Genomic DNA, 15989 nt, shown 5'->3' with positions numbered 1-15989 from the left:
ACCCTACTCCATCTCCTCCTGCTGCAGGTTGGACCTCGTGCCCTGACCCGAATATTCATCTGGCTCCAAGGTGTGGGCTCGCAGTTTCAGGCCCCAGCAAAGCTGGCTTCCAGGGGTCGTTATCCAGCCCCGTGGTCGACAACTGTTCGACGTACGCCTGTACGACAGGGTGGTTTCGCGTCACTGCAACCAAATTCGTCCTTGTTTCCTTGAGCAGTTACAGCCCCAAATGCTGTCTCCTCTCTCTCTCTCTCTCTCTCTCCCATCGCCAGTCCCTTCCTCGGGGCATATTTTGATGCCCTCAGTTGGTGGATGATCTTCCCGCAGATAGGAAGCAGACGCCAGCTGCTAGCCCCATGCTGCCGCATACTCTGGACCTAGGACAACTCCTAGACCTTACCCTGAACCCACTTTCCGGCCCCTCTTCGGCGCCGCGTCGGCTGAGCGACGCGGACGTCCCCATGCCGCTTGCCCAGCCCGATGTCACCTCACAACCGCCACTGCTGTGGCGTTCCAGCCATCTCGCACTGAAGGCGGTGTCCTACTCTCCGGTATCTGGGTTCCATCACCTCCTTCAGGAGGACTTAGCTGCAGATCAGCCTATGGCACCGGTCTATATTGGCACTCTCTCCCCTACGGTCGCCCGTGCCACACCAGTTTTTCCAAGGGGGGAGGGATGTTATGCTGAAGGTAGCCCCTGAGGGCTGGCAACCCATATTACACCACGGAGGAAGAGGTTGTCTATGTCCAAGGTGTACCAAAAGCACCATGGTAAACACCAGCTATTTACATACATGATAATGGAAACAGATACTCCAAGCACTACTTCCTGCAGGGGGAGCTCGATCCACGGCCTGCAGGATGTATCACCACGCCAAAACCTGAATGGCTGGAGACAGCTATTTAGGGGCTAAAACGAGCCTCAAAGTTCAATTCACTCCGGATGCCAATCTTGTGTACTTCGACCGCTGAAGATTACATCTTTGTCTCTGTATTAGGCTCTTACTAGTGTGCGTGTGTGTTACCAAGAACATTTGTGGAAAATTAGAAGTGAACTTTTGTTTGCCTTAATTAGGAGACTTTTACTGGCTTCGTTATTGTTACCTTTAGTTTGTTGTTCAGTCATCAACCTTGTGCACTTACATCAATAAAAGATGTGTTTGTAAAAATTTGCGAATTGTCAGTCACAACAAGAATTATGTATGGAAATGCTAAATAGATCAATATTCAGAAAGGGGTACGGCAAGGTTGCGTATTATCACCTTACTTATTCAATCTGTAAGCAGTGCACATTACGAGAAATGTCGAGCTAGATGAAGAAGAAACCTGAATTAAAGCAGCTGGGATAAATATAAACAACCATAGGTAGGCAGATGATGCTGTCAAGTTGGCAGGAAGTGCAGAAGAGTTGAAGACACTCTTGTTGGAGGTGAAAGAAGGAAGTGAAAAAGCTGGTCTTAGACTGAACGTTAAGAAAACGAAAATTATGGCGACTACATCTACTATATCATGGCATATAGGAGGAGATACAATGGAAGTAGTGTCTACGTTCAATTATCTCGGTTCCCAGATTTCCGGTGATGGTGGCTGCAGCCATGAAACTAGAAGACTCTCACTTCTTGGTAGAGAGGCAATAACAAGCCTGGATAACGTTTTAAAGACTAGAGATATAACTTCAGCAACAAAGTTCCATAATGTAAGGGCTATGGTCTTTCCAATTGTGATGTGTGGATGTAAGACCTGGTCCATTAGTAAGGTGGAACGGTGAAGCATAGACTCCATCGTATCGTGGTGTTGGAGGAAACTTCTTAGAGTCCCGTGGACTGCGAACTAATAGGTCAATATTAGAGCAAATAAAACCAGAGTGATCCCAGGAAGATCTGATACTACTGATTCCAGTATTGCCAGTGCAGGATTTTGTGCATGAACTAAACCTTCGATTAAACCCTGTGAATGTTCGGTGGGATTAATGTTCGGAGACCTGGGTGACCAAATAGATCGCTCGAAATGTGAACAATTGTGCCTCGATCTCATGGCGCATTTTCATCCTTAAAAATTCCGTCATTGTTTGGAAACATGAATCCATGAATAGCTGCAAAAAATCTGCAAATATCCGAAAGAAACCGTTTCCTGTCAGTGATTGGTTCACTTGGACAAAGTACCCAGTCAGTTCCATGTAAATACAGTCCATATCATTATGGAGCCACCACCAGCTTGCACAGTGCCTTGTTGACAACTTGGGTAGATGGCTTCGTGGGGTCTGCACCACACTCGGACCCTGTCATCATCTCCTACTAACTGAAATCTGTACTCATCTTACTAGGCCAAGGTTATCCAGTCGTTTGGGGTGCAACCGATATGGTCACGAGCCCAGGAAAGACGCGCTGCAGCGGATAGGCACTTGGTGCAGGGAGTGTCAACTGACCCTTAACATTGACAAATGTAATGTATTGCGAATACATAGAAAGAAGGATCCTTTATTGTATGATTATATGATAACGGAACAAACACTTGTAGCAGTTACTTCTGAAAATATCTGGGAGTATGCGTGCGGAACGAGATGAAGTGGAATGATCATATAAAATTAATTGTTGGTAAGGTGGGTACCAGTTTGAGATTAATTGGGAGAGTCCTTAGAAAATGTAGTCCATCAACAAATGAGGTGGCTTACAAAACACTCGTTCGACCTATACTTGAGTATTGCTCATCAATGTGGAATCCGTACCAGATCGGGTTGACAGAGGAGATAGAGGAGATCCAAAGAAGAGCGGTGCGTTTAGTCACAGGGTTATTTGGTAAGCGTGATAGCGTTACAGAGATGTTTAGCAAACTCAAGTGGCAGACTCTGCAAGAGAGGCGCACTGCATCGCGATGTAGCTTGCTGTCCAGGTTTCGAGAGGGTGCGTTTCTGGATGAGGTATCGAATATATTGCTTCCCCCTACTTATATCTCCCGAGGAGATCACGAATGTAAAGTTAGAGAGATTCGAGCGCGCACGGAGGCTTTCCGGCAGTCGTTTTTCCCGCGAACCATACGCGAGTGGAACAGAAAAGGGAGGTAATGACAGTTGCACGTAATGTGCCCTCCGCCACACACCGTTGGGTGGCTTGCGGAGTATAAATGTAGATGTAGATGTAGGTGTCGTGCTGTCAGCAAAGGCACTCGTGTCGGTCGTCGGCTGCCACAGCTCATTAACGCCAAATTTCGTCTCACTATCCTAACAGATACATTCCTCGTACATCCCACATTGATTTCTCCGGTTACTTCACGTAGTGTTGCTTTTGTATTAGCACTGACGACTATACGCAAATGACGCTGCTCCCGTTTGTTAAGTGAATGCCGTGGCTAATACGTTGTCCGGGGTGAAAGGTAAGCTTTATATACTTTGTAAAGCTACAGTGAGGTGACAAAAGTCGTGAGATACACCCTTATATCATGTCGGACATCCTTTCTTCCAGACGTAGTGCAGCAACTCGACTTAGTATGGACTCAACAGCTCATTGGAAGTCCCCTGCAGAAACATTGAACCATGCTGCCTTTATAGCCGTCCACAGTTGCGAAAGTGTTGCATAGAAGGATCTTGTGCACGAACCGATCTCTCGATTATTTCTTTTAAGTGCTTGATGGGATTCATGTCGGGCGATCTGGGTTCCAAATTATACGCTCGTATTGTCCAGAATGTCCTCCAAACAAAATGCGAACAAGTTTTGCCCAGAGGCGTGGCGCATTGTCATCCATAAAATTTCCATCGGTGTTTGGGAACGTGTAAATGGTCTCTAAGTAGCCGAACATAACCATTTTCAGTCAATGAGGGGTTCTACTTGACTAGAGGATCCAGTCCGTAGCATGTAAACACAGCCCACACCATTATGGAGCCTCAACAAGCTTGCACAGTGCCCTGAACCACACCCGGACTCTACCATCAGCTGTCACCAACTGAACGCGGGACTCATCTGACCATTCCGCCGTGTTCCAGTGGTCTAGGAGAGGCGCTGCAGGCGATGTCGTGCTGTTAGCAAAGGCACTCGCGTTGGTCCTCTGCTGCCATAACCCATTAAGGCCAGATTTCGCCGCACTGCCATAATGTATGCGTTCCGCGTATGTCACACATTGATTTCTGCGGTTATTTCACACAGTGTTGCTTGTCTGTTAGCACTGACAACTCAATGCAAACGCTGCTGCTCTCGGTCATTAAGTGAAGGCCGTCCATGGTTAGAGGTAATGCCTGAAAACCTGTATTCTCGGTGATCTATTAAGACTGAGGGTTTCGGAATATTGAATTACTTAACGATTTCAGAAATGGGATGTCCCATCTGTCTAGCTCCAACTACCATACCGCGTTCAGAGTCTGTTAATTCCCGTAGAGCGGTCATGATCACATGGGAAACCTTTCCACAAGAATCACCTGAGTACAAATGACAGCTCCTCCAATGCATTGGCGTTTTCTACCTTGTGTGCGCGATACAGCCGTCATCTGCGTATTTGGATATCGCTATCCCATAATATGTCACCTCAGAGTAATCGCGAGTAGTGCAGATGTCAGACTGAGATTCATTGGAAGAATCCTCGGGAAATGTAGTCCATCAACACCCGAAGTAGTTTAGAAGACACTCGTTCGACCAGTACTTGAATGCTGCTCGTCAGTTTGCGATCCGTACAAGGGAGGACTGGTAGAGAAAGTAGAGAAGACGCAAAGAAGAGTGGTATGTTTCTTTATAGGTTCACTTAGTGATCACGAAAGCGTCTCGAAGATCCTCAGCTAACTCTAGTGACAGACGCCGCAAGAAAGGCATTCTGCATCACGTTATGGTCTACTAATAAAGTTCCAGGAGCGTACATTCTTAGAAGAGTCCACCACTGTGCTGCTTCCTTCTACTTGTATCTCGCGAAAAGATCAGAAAAATAAAATAACGAAGATTTGAACCCACACAGAGGTTAACCAGTAATCTTTCTTCCCGCGAACCATACGCGACTGGAATAGGAAAGGGGGAAATGACACTGGTACATAAAGTACCCTCCACCATGTAGAAAGGTGGCCTGCGGAGATGTAGGTGAATGGTCTAGCTAAGAGGGTAGATATTAACATCAGCCCGTGGCTTTCAGAAAGCAGATTAATGCTTTACTGCAAGAAAACGCTATGCGTACAGTTTCTGACACGAAACTCTTGTGAAATCGAAATTTTACTGTCTCAAGGTTGTCAAAAGTCAGTGAAATCGATCATTTTGCATTTTTAGGACTGAGGGTAGGCAGGTGAAGGACTTTATTGGAAGCTTCAAGTTGACAATCTTGTCAACAAAGTGAATGCTCCTGTCTTCACTGTAGAAACGATATCCAATGTCTCTGACGTTTTAACAAGAAGATTTGTTTACCTTCCTTACTTTTAGTCTATCGTCTTGAATGGTGTTGTATTTTGTAGCAATTCTGTGCATTCATCAACCACAATCACAGGCGACAAAAATGCGATGAGACTAACCGGTGGCGTCAGTTCGCGAACTTAGTGTGTCTCGGAATTCTAACTTTGCCGAATATTAGCAAAGAATTTTCTGTTACCACAAACAACTCTATAGATGTTAGCTAAATATGTAATAACATCGTTGACTTAGCTGTCAAATGAAGTTATCAAACATACGGAAAATATTAAATGCGTATTAGCGAACATTGCTCAGCAACAAATTCCACGCCGAGTGGTTCTAGGCACTTCAGTCTGGAACCGCGCGACCGCTACGGTCGCAGGTTCGAATCCTGCCTCGGGCATGGATGTGTGTGATGTCCTTAGGTTAGTTAGGTATAAATAGTTCTAAGTTCTAGGGGACTAATGACCTCCGATGTTGAGTTCCATAGTGCTCAGAGCGATTTTTTTTTTTTGAGCAAATTCCACTATTGAGACATTAGATATCTAGAAAACAACAATTTTATCTACGCTACTCTACGATTCGCAGCAATACATTGTATTAGACAGTGACAGCGTTAAGGGGCTCCGGAAAGGCTCAAAATCATGAAAAGTTCAATTTTTACTTTTTTGCGTTTTCTGAATCTGCAGACTATTACCTTTTAATAGATATATAATTTATTCAATTCCGAAGACTACAACTATTTTTAATTTTTTTTTTAATGTGTTCTACATGGGCGTGACCCACTGTGGCGCTGTTAAACTGCTGTCAAATGGTGTTATTATTAACGTCCGTGTTCATCAGGTACATTTTAGTGATGTGAGATAAAGTATGTGTTGTGGCTAACCTGTGATGGTTCAATATATATCGCTGGTGTGATTGTCGATTGTTTCATGTTTATTTACTCTGTCGTTATCTCGAAAATATTCGTAATTAATTCTGTTTCTTGAGTCTCTGTTTTGTTGAAGTATAATAATGAGTAAAAGTAAAGTTATTAGAAATCCTCTGAAGGCTTTTAAGAAAAGGAGAAATGTTGGAAAGCCAAAGGTATGTGTTATTACTGTAAACAATAAAGACGATAACCAAGTGAGTGAACCTAACCTCTCAAGTACACCTGCCCATAGCAGTCAAAGTGGGAAAGAAAATACTTCACAGAAGAAGCTTGGTTCAATGAGTGAAAACTATGAATGTTTTATAGGCGAATCGGATGTGAACGAAATATTTGATATGTCGGTTCCCAAAGGAATTTTTTCAAACTGTGTAAGATGTATTCATTGTAGTGAAGTTGGTCTGGAACTCTCCATAATAAAGCACGTAGGACTTGCTAGTGAAATACAACTGAAATGTGATAAGTGTTGTAAAGAGTCTAGAAATACAAGCAAGAGTAAACAGGAGGAGGAACAAGAGGAAGCTGGAGGAGGAGTTTGCAGAGGATGAAGATAATCCATCCTATGGACCTGGAATGCACTAAAAAGTTAATCCAATCTTTGTCGCTCGATTCCCAAAACTTTTATTTTCTCATACTAATTACATGTTTTCTAAGGATCTTCCAAACATATTTGTTTCAAACTTTCAGTAAATGTTACACAGTACCTTCTACATAATTTAACACATCCTTTTTCCAAAAAAATGTTGTGAATTTTCATTACAATTGAAAAAAAAATCATCTTTAATAACTGAACTAAAATTTTGTAAAATCCCTGTGTTAAGTTGTAGCCCATATTCCAATAAATAATCTGTAAAAAGTTCAACTTCCTACCTCAAATACTTTGTGAGGAAAGATATAATTCATAAGCGTTATTTTAACATTGCAAGTATAGGGCGTTCCGGAGCCCCTTAACGATGTGTTGTAGCGGTAAGTACTGTACTACGACAAATATACAGGATGAGCCATAAATGAGGAAAAACATGTCGTGCAAATTGTCAGAATCAGAATGTTCCTATGTCAACAAATGACAATGCAATTGAATGGTAAAAATCTGGAACTGGAAATATGAAGTGGACTTTCAGGTGTTACTGTGCGCTGACATTGGCCAGGGGGAGAGATCGGCAACACGGCACAACACGCGAGTGTTGTAGGTAGTTTAACCGCTCACGAGAAGGCGAGGCATGCGGCGTCAAGCGACGGTCTGCGTGACGCTGCGAGCTATGACAGCGCCCACATCTATCTCACACCGGTTACGCTGGCCGGTATTTTGTATCGTGGGTAGTTGTCATACGGAAAGGAATGTGAGGAGGGGCTGCACTATTGTACATGCATGTTTTATAATTTGGTTTTTGTGTCCCAGGCTTAGTTTTAAGAAACGAGTACATAGATGCACAATACAAAATACAACTACACAGGTATGTGGCAGTTAATATTAACGAATACAATACAGCTGTACAAATCGAAACTAACGTAGAAACACATGAACAGTAGCTGCAGTGGCGGTTTATAAGTACTGTGTGAAATGACGGCCACGATGTGTGTGGACCGCAGGAAGGATTGCTGAACACGATCCAACATGTCTGTATCTCTTTGCGTAAAATCACAAGCGTGTTGTATTCTGGGTTGAAGGGTTTTGACATCAACAACCTCTTCTCCATAAATCACAGATTTCAGATGTGCCCCCCAAATAGAAATCCAGTGGATTTAGCTCTGGCGATCTTGCTGGTCATGCTACAGGTCCTCCACAACCTATCCATTTCGAAGGGAAGGCATTGTCCAGGTGGCGTCGCAATGTGCCGCTGAAGTGAGCGGGAGCACCATCATGCATGTACCACAGGTTCATACGAGAGGCCAAACTAACGTCTTCCAACAATTCCGGTAATGAAGCATCTAGGAAATGCAGATACCGCTCTCCAGTAAGCTTTTGTGGTAGCACATGTGGCCCTACGAGATGGCGATCAATAATACCCCACCGGATACTGACACCGCATCGTTGTTGGTACTCTCGTATCACTGTGCTGTGGGGGTTTTCTTCCGCCCATTCGTAACAATTATGCGAATTCTCTATACCCTCCTTCGTGAAACGGGCTTCGTCGGTGAACAGTATTGTTCGTGAGAAATGCTGGTCGTGGGTCTGACGCCGTAGGATAAAGTTGCAGAAGTCCAGCCTCCTCTGGTAGTCTTCCTGCAATAATGCCTGTACCTTCTGCATGCGAAAGGGATGGGACTGGTTTCTATGGAGTACTAGCATAACATTCGATTGTGACGTTCCGACCGCAGTGGCGAAAGACCTGGAGCTTATTGTTCGGTCCTCCGCAACAGTTTGTAACACTTATTCTTCGTCGTCCGCACTGTACGTCGACGGTCGGCCACGACCACTAAATCCTGGAAGTGCTACACATGCACCATACTCCCTCAAGCGCCTGTCCACAGGGTAAAACTTTTTTCGGATGGAAGGCGCGAGCTAGGAAACCTCTCGTGATACAGTTGCCTTGCAACGTCAGCTATTCCATCTGCAAACCCGTAGGTGAGGTGGATGTCGCCGTATTCCTCTTTTGCGGAACTTGGCATGGTACTGTAGTAACACTGCGACGCGGCCGTTAGCAGCTGTCGACACGGCGAGTACCGGCCAGAGTGAGCAGCGCAGAAGAAGTTACTTCCGCCGTTGACCACTCTTTCCGCTTACAGGACACACATTCCCTAACATGGGACTGTACACTCCGTTACCGCCGGCAACGTGTGATTCATAAGTTCTGATACAATTTCACATACTTTACTACGGGATTTGTTCTTTCTCGTATCTTTCAAACGCTGGCAAATACACTCAGCTCATTGGTGTGTCATGTGTTGTATCTATGGGTGAATGACATATCGTGATCGTGAGGATCGTCGGTATCTCGTTCAATGGTTAAGAGGTGTTTTTGTTTTACGTACACAGTACACCGAGGAGAACGAAATTAACAACGGTGCGTCACATGTTACGCATAGCAGCATGCGGTCCTCGACATATTTTTCCTCATTTATGACTCACCCTGTATTTAAAATTGTTATTAGTTACAAACAGACACAAATACACACACTGAAGACTCCATAGGTTTGCAGACAGCTCGATAATGGCCATGGATCAGAAACAATCTTATAGCACAGGAAAACAACATCTTAATAAAATGTCTTTGAGTGTAGCAGCGTTTCTGCTTCCTATACATATAATGTTCTTACAAGACATCTTATAACGCTACAGGCCCAGATAAATTCAAAATGAAAAAAAATGGTGAAAAATTGCAGTTTTTCAAATCGAAATTGAGTGGTTTCCTCGTGGCACACTCCTTCAATTTGGTACGGGAGTACCTCACAGTAGCGAAATTTTCTGTTTGTTACTTACTCGAATAATCTCTCACAATGTCTTTCCTGTTTTATTAATTCATTAATTCTTTTGTTTATAAGATTTCTAATCAAAATTCTGTAAACTATGTACTGGCTCATAAGTCTTACATGATCCCACGGACCCTGATACATAAATAAACAAAACAAAAAGTGGCATGATAATAACACCTGCTGATTTTCTAATCTTCAGTCCCAAGACCTACTTAATGCCACTTTCCTTTAGTTTGCGGATAAAGCTCCTTCTCTTTCACCATTTATACTGTCTACCCACCTAACCTTCAACATTCTTCTTCGGTAAAAAATTTCAGAAGCTTCTAATCTATTCTTGCCTGTACTGTTTACGGTGCAAAGTGAGCGACGCTGTTCTGTGATTAGCACACTGAGTTCGCATTCGGAAAGTGACAGTTCATTCCCTGTTTGGCAGTCGAGGTTTACATTTTGTAACAGTTAAGTTTACAGTAGTTTAAGGCAGTGCCTTATTTGCTAAAGAAGATGTTCCGGTGTTGCGACTTTCTGGAGCGTGTATATTTGAAATTTAGAAGTCTTAAAACTTTACTCCAATACTTTTTTTTCGTCAGAGGCGCAGGTACTGCTTACCGTCGTGTACCGTCACAAAGCAAGAACTGGTTTGAGGCAAATGCCAGGATGGTTCCTCCGTAAAAAGAACAATGCTGAATTTTTTTATTCGCAGTCCTTCCACCAGTCCGGACTTGTGATCGTCTGTATTGACATCTACGTCGATGAGTTGTTAAGGCATAATGTCGCCCCCCCCCCCCCTCCTTAGTTTATCGTTCGCGTTTCATTGCAATATAAGGCTTCACTCGAGGCAAAATTTTATTTTACCTTGTGAGAAAAGTATCCTCGTGGTCTGTGTATCAAACTACCGTAATTAGACCCCAAATTTTGTTTCATTTTATTAGGAAGCACGCTTTCAGTAGCTCGGACTTTTAAATTAATGACACGATGTGGTCCTTATTCATTTCCAACAGGAGTGCACATAAATTCAAGTAGCGCAACTGTCATTATACTTCCTGTGACACATATGAAATATCTCGTTTTCTACTTTTTTCAAAAATTTGTCCATGCACCCATAAAAACGCAAATCGCATTAAACAAACGACAATTAAAAAGATCTGCGTTGGACCAAACTAACATTCAGACTGAATGTACTGAACAGAAAAACAAATGAGTCGCGCAGTATAACTCGACTGCTAGACACCACGTTCCCATATCAACAACCCTTGCTTTCCGGTCGGCTACATATCACTGCTAACACACACGTTGCTTCTTTACTTTGAAAGCAAGCGAAGCAAATTATTGTTTTTATGAAATCACCGCGACGCCTCTACTGTAAGGCCGAGATGTCCTTGAAAGTCACTACGCACCGTGATGCCGAATGACGCCCCGTGCTGTTGGGAGCGTATGACTGGGTAACGAAAGTAAGAATTTGTAAACGGAGCACAGACAAGTAGGGAGTCATTCTAGCAACAGTACAGGCCACAAATTGGGAAACCCACTGACATTATATCGACTTGACAAAGGAAAGATTGCCGTCGCCATGTGTTTGATAGCGAGCAACTCGGGAACGGCGAAGCCGGTTGGTTCTTGGCGAGCTGCTGTCGTGAGCGCCTACTGTAAGTGGCTGAAGAACAGTGAAACACGAGTAGAAGACAAGATGTTGGACGTCCATGCTTCAGCACAGAACGAGGAGGTCGAAGGCTTGACCGCTCTGTAAAGTAGGGTAGGTGTCGACCTTTGCAGAGTTTACGAAAGAGTACAATGCTGGTGTGGGTACAAGGCTTACGAATCACACTGTTCACAGCAGCAGATGACCCTTACTTGTTTCCAGGTAGACCCAATGACAACGTCAGTTACGATTGCAGTGTCCATGGAATCATCGAGCTTGGATCGTGGATCAGTGGAAAGATGTCGCACGGTCGGATGAATCACGTTTCTTTTAACAGCAGGTCTATGGTCGTATTGAGATACGCCGTCTTCCAGGGGAAAGTCTCCTTGAAATATGCACCGCACCACCACAGACACAGGCCGGTGGGGACTTCCACCTCGTCTTTCATGGGACCTGAGGTAGTAATCGAAGGCGTCAAGACAACTGTGGATTACACGAACATTATTGTGGGTCATCTGCACAACATGTGCTACGTCAAACGAATAGTTTGCACTGAAAAACGTCAGTTTTAAGTACCTGCAGCCAAAACGAGAGCTATTTCTGTATTATTTTCGTCATGTCAACATGTGTTTATGCGCTAGCAGCGAGACGTGTGGCTTATCATTGATTTATATAACTATTTCGAAGACTGTTGTAAATTTATTTCAACAGTTAATCACAACTTAGACAATGCACTTCACGTCTACTTGTATTGTTGTCACAAACTCAGTAACTTTCCGACAGCGTGCGTATGTCAACGTAATTTTCATACGTTCTCTGAATAGGTATTAAATATAATGGTACAAAGCGGAAACGTATAATAAACAAACGTAGAATTTTCTCAAAATCTTCTTCAGGCAGCACCAAGGTAAGACACGCCAGGCCAAACGCCCTATGTCGCAATCAGAACGACACACAGGCATAAATCCGACATTGAGAATAGCACAGCAAACCGGGAAGATATTGCTTCATCTCACTTAAACGAGAGGCCTGAACCGTAATCTCGTCAACATGACTTCAGCGAGAAGAAGACCTAACGTCATTCCAACAGCTCAGCTCGATTTTGCAAGATGGAGTAAAAGTTGCACAAGAACACCAATCAGCCTGCTGATACGGCATATAAGCAACAATCTGAAGCCCTGAAAGCCGCTCTTGCGAAACATAGAGGTGGTGAAAACCGGTGATGAGCGCGGAAAAGCAGGTGACATTCGGTCATCCCCGCCCAGGCATAAAGTCATTGCATCGGACTTGCAGTAGCAAATTCTCAGGCTTCAGAGACCCCCATGAACTACACTGCAGTACGCCGGCTACGTGGGCAAACCTGTGATATGTGCTACTGCTCGCCAAGGTGACTTCTGCCTTCGAAACTGCTGCCTGTGTGGTCTGCTGTACTCAGTAGCTGTGAGCCTAATGAGAAGGCTTGGAGACTTCTACCTCCGGCTTGCTGAGCCGAACTGATGCTCTTTCGTGCAGTGTCCACCTGTCATAGTATTCACTGCCTCCGACTAGTATCAGTAGTCGGTAATCGACATCCCCGCCTTCCTTGGCAGAAGAGCTATGCTGTTGTCCCTCTCCACATCGTGCAGAGCTGTTGAGAGATTACCCAGTCACACCCCTTTGATGTCTACGAGAGTGCTCTGGTAATATCCTGGGCAGCAACGCCTGCTGTGCGGGCTACGCCACCCGCCAGCGAGACCTGCCGTCTGCTCGGCACCGTATTAACGCAAATACTGAGGCAGTGTTACCACGTTCGGAGCCGTGTGGTGCACTTCCGACGACCTGGACGCCACCAAAAGGAAGAATACACAGTTGTAAAGCTTAAAGTGATAAATGTGTTTCGCTAATGTACATCATTGGCACCCAGTGCATCACCGGCCTGCTCCATCGCACTCCACGCTCCGTCATCCCGACCACAGGAGGTGCCACATCCAACAGAACATAAATAGACGTGCAAACACAGGATAAATAACCTAAAACGTGCACCGCAAATATTGTGGAAATGGAAAGTCCTATTTATGTGCGGTTTTCACAGAATGAATTGGTAGTCAGGGGTTCGTACTGTTAGCCATAAACAGATTGTAATAATGCTTAGAAAGTGTATTTTTTTGTGCGAACATACGCTTTTTTCAATGGAACAATACCTATTGACATTAACAAACTAAAAGTAGGGTAAATTAGAATATCAGTGGAGTCTGTGACAGGGTTCTAGTGCGAGGTGTTTATGAGATGTCGTATTTTGGAACGTTTACACACCGACATTTCTTTGTATCATTCCTGCGCAGTTCCTAGGTACGATATCGCTTACAGTGTGCTTATCTGTTCCTTGGGTGTATTTCAACTTGCATGTCAGTTGCTGTGTGACAGTCCAAGCAGCAGGTCGTGAGAGGACGATAGAATCTACCAATGCGGAAAAAGCCGACATGCTCATGGTGCACAGAGAGTGCAGGAAGAATACAGTTCGTTCATCTACGATGTACGTGGCAAGATATCTCAATGGACGTCAACTATCTCAGTAATTATTTATCAACCTCTTCAGCCATTTACGTGAAAGTGGTAGAGTAACACCTAGATGTCCTTGCTGCTGTTGCAGTTGATCATCACGTTAGCTTCCGCGCAATCGCACGAGGAAGTGACGTGAGTCAGGCGAGTGGCCTACGAATCCTCCGTCGACATCTATTCCACCCATATTACATCTCTCTCCATCAAGAACAGCGTACGCCAGGAGCATCATGTATCTTGTTTAGTACTGAAATCACATTTACCAATCATGGCCACATAAACCGCCGAAACATGCATTAATAGACTGTTGACAGTCGCCATTACCTTCGTCAGGTGGAGAGGTGGAGTGTCAGCATCTACGGAGTGTAAAAGTGTGGTGTGGGATAGTGAACCACCAACTCGTAGGGCCGTTTTCCGTAGACGGAACGCTGAAAGTGCACAAGTATCGCAGACTCCCTACAGACCTCCTTCCACGGATGCTATAAGACGTTCCTCCGCTGACTAGAAGGAGCCTTCCAAGATCCTACTCTAGGCGGGTGTAAAAATGCATGTGCGCAACAGAAAATAATAAACGCTAAAATGATGATTTGACCCTCTGTAACTACCCCCTGATGCAGATCTTAGGATCTCTTAAAGGTCTTTTTCACATATAAATTACAATCTAAACATAAATGAATGATGAAGGCAACTAATACTACTAAATGATAAACATTATTGTTCAATATCTATTTATTATAGATTAAAATCAACCCTTTAAGGACAGTTGTCTCTATTTCCTAACGGAAATTATTAATCTGTTGCCCAACTCTGCCCCTTATTATGACTGTACGGTCTAATATCACTAACGCAAAATGAGTGACATCATCTACGTACCAAAAACTAGAAGACTCTACTTTCGAAGATGATCTACAGTGGCGGTGAAATAAACTAACGGGATCACAGCTGTTTAGCTTTATAGCCCTAATAAGCCGAAGCAATTTGCAATCTCACCGTATGTACTGTATGCGGTGCGTAGAAGTGATGGTTCTAGTGCCCGTCTGTGGCGATGGAAGAACTCCAGCCACAAACAAACTCAAACACCAGGATGGCAGAAGGTGGTCCTCTGACTAATAAACTCTAATACTATCTTCTCCTCCCTGTGTTTTACAGACGAGAAACACGAACTCCCAGCCACTAGGATAGAATTCAGGTAACATCGCAACGTGTGTAGAGGCAGAAGAAGTGCTCTCAATTGCTTGAACGCTGCGTACTCAACGACGACTTCCAACCCGGAGGTGAGGTCCACAATCGTATAGGTTCGAAACAGTACAGTGCCTAACTGTTATAACTATAAACTCTCCTGAGAGCAAAGACAGCAAGTCCATCTATACCAATAAAGCTGATGCCGAGCGACCGTCACATATGGTCCCTCACAAGGGAAGATCACGTCTCTCCACCACTGACTTCCCAGCAAGGCTCGGCTCCCCACCTTCGTAATTCCGAAAACGAATCATATTCCCGACACTACGGAATATTCTCCCTCTCTACAGATTCTCCCGAACGCCGACCAACCATATTTTAGTCTTTTGTCGTCCAGTGCGGGAAGTTGGCCAGGAAAAACCTATACTCGTACAATGGTATGCTTCTGAGTAAAAATCCTTGGAAATAACCCAGCCCGCGTGGTTACCGAGTTGCCGCTTCTTCGTTCCTCTCACCTGCATCAAAGATTTGAAGAGTTCCCGGTTATCCTTCCGATCCCGCTACAATAGCGGCCGGCCTTCACCCTATTGTGCTCCAGAGCTCAGGTGCCACGACGTCCGTCAGGCTACTTCCTGTGTCTAAGCAGGGATAACACTTGTGCAGGCCTTCTACCCAAAGCTCGAGTTCTGCTTGCCGTTTCATCTCCACTGGCGTTCCAACCGCTATTAGTATAGGCAATCATTCATTACGCTGTTCTGATAATAAAGACAATCCGTCGCCTTTCATGCAATAAGCGTTAACAATTATTTGCAAAGCGTACGTGACAATTTCAGTCTCCTTTAAATATTCATACATACCATGTACAACCTATCAAATGATACCTGATTGTGGTTGTAGTTCACGGCAAAGATTGTGGATGAGTGCTTGTAAGGTGCGAATTATA

This window comes from Schistocerca serialis, chromosome 5, assembly GCF_023864345.2.
Source record: "Schistocerca serialis cubense isolate TAMUIC-IGC-003099 chromosome 5, iqSchSeri2.2, whole genome shotgun sequence".
Lineage (NCBI taxonomy): Eukaryota > Metazoa > Arthropoda > Insecta > Orthoptera > Acrididae > Schistocerca > Schistocerca serialis.
Note: the sequence above shows the minus strand (reverse complement) of the source record.